This window comes from Gossypium arboreum, chromosome 6 (genome assembly GCF_025698485.1).
Source record: "Gossypium arboreum isolate Shixiya-1 chromosome 6, ASM2569848v2, whole genome shotgun sequence".
Classification (NCBI taxonomy): Eukaryota; Viridiplantae; Streptophyta; class Magnoliopsida; order Malvales; family Malvaceae; genus Gossypium; species Gossypium arboreum.
This window is the reverse complement of record NC_069075.1, coordinates 8,120,958-8,122,851: the sequence shown is the minus strand read 5'-3', so window position 1 is coordinate 8,122,851 and position 1,894 is coordinate 8,120,958. Positions and strand designations below refer to the sequence as shown.

The 1,894-nt window shown below is 37.2% G+C and overlaps 1 non-coding gene across 1 annotated transcript; it reads right to left on the bottom strand.

Annotated features, from left to right (window-relative positions):
• Positions 1-1,249: 1,249 nt before the first annotated feature.
• LOC128294350 (small nucleolar RNA R71) lies at positions 1,250-1,355 on the bottom strand. Its single transcript, XR_008284662.1, has one exon. It is a non-coding gene; the product is annotated as a small nucleolar RNA R71 (small nucleolar RNA).
• Between the last annotated feature and the right edge of the window lie 539 nt (positions 1,356-1,894).

Genomic DNA, 1,894 nt, shown 5'->3' with positions numbered 1-1,894 from the left:
TCTCTGTTTAAGAGTAGATCTAGCATAATTGAGCGGAGTTGATTGTAATTCTAGAAATAGGATGACATAAATCTGTCGGATTAGAGTCAAATCTAATAGGGGAATCTATAGATCGAGTTAATGCGACGATAGGGGTTTTAATTAGAATGAGATTTCAATTAATCAACCTAGAGTCAGTTGTTCTTAGTCTCGAAAGAGATATTAACATAATTTAGGGATTTCTACGGATCAAGACAAGTGAATAAATCGTTTGATTCAAACTCAGAATAATAAGTGAAGTCTAGGTGGATTCTTTCATGGGTATTGTCTCTCTCATTGGTTTTCTTAAGTATTTTCCCAATTTGATCTCTGTTGCATTCATAGTTAATTAGTTTAATTTTAGATTAAAACACCTCATTTAATTGTTAGGCTAAATAATAGAAAGATAGTTATTACTAGTACTTTTAGTCCTTGTGGTTACGGTATTCCGGACTCACCACAGTTATACTACTATTCAATAGGTGCGCTTGCCTTCGTCGAAATATTAGTTAGTTTCGTGACCCATCAAGTTTTTGGCGCCGTTGCCGGGGTCTAAATTATTAGGAGCACTTAATTTTTTATTTTTATTTTTGTTTTTACTTTAATTTACTAAATTTTTCTCTTATTTGCTTCTGGCAAGTTCTTTTAGTTTATGACTAGAAGAAACTCGTCAGGACCTTTATCATTTGATAGTGAAATTGAAAGCACAACTCGTGAAAATCGTAGAGAAATAAGGCGGAGTCTATAGTATATAGAGGACGAGTAAGATGACGATACCAATATTACCGAAGAGATGGCTGAAAATCAGAATAATTCGCTACCTCTTGTGGTTGCCGCGAATCTTGTAAATCAGAATCCTGCTCCTCGTACTATATACGTCTATGCCAAGCCTAATTTAGCAAGGGCTGAATCGAGTATTGTGAGACCTGCTATTGCTGCAAATAACTTCAAACTGAAGCCGAACACCATTCAGATGATCCAATAGTTTATTCAGTTCGATGGTTTGCAAGATGAGGATCCAAATACTCATTTGGCTAACTTTCTGGAGTACTGTAATACTTTCAAAATTAATGGAATATCTGTTGATGCCATTTGCCTTCGATTATTTCCCTTCTCATTGAGGAATAAAGCTAAATAGTGGTTGAACTCTTTACCACGAGGGTCCATCACTACATGGGAGCAAATGACTAAAAAGTTTCTGTTGAAATATTTCCCGCTGGCCAAGATGGTAAATTTGAGGAATGATATCTCTTCCTTTGTGCAAATGGACTTAGAAACCCTATACGATGCATGGGAGATGTATATGATTTATTGAGAAGGTGCCCTCACCATGGGTTACCCTTATGGTTACAGGTTCACACTTTCTACAATGGTTTGAACCCCTTAACTAGACAATTGATCAATGTAGCTGCTGACTAACCTAAATAAAAAAAACACCTGAGGAGGCTTATGAGTTCATTGAAGAGATGTCACTGAATAATTATTAGTGGCAAGTCATGAGGACAAAGCTGACAAAAGCCGCTGGTGTTTTCAACCTCGATGCGGTCACCACGTTATCAAACCAGGTAGAGCTCTTAAATAAAAAGATTGATAGTTTATATGGTTCTACGCAGGTACATTCGGTGATGCAATATGACGCAAATGGAGAAGGGAACCATCCAGAAAGTGTTCCTACAACCCTAGCACAAAAGACGAACAAGTCAACTATATGGGTAACAATTCTAGACTTCAGAGTAATCCCTATAGTAATACTTATAATGCAAGTTGGAGGAACCATCCCAATTTCTCTTGGGGTGGTCAAGGAAATTAGAGACCACAACCCCCTCTTGGCTTTCAACAACAACCGTACCAACAAGACAAAAAGCCGAACCTTAAG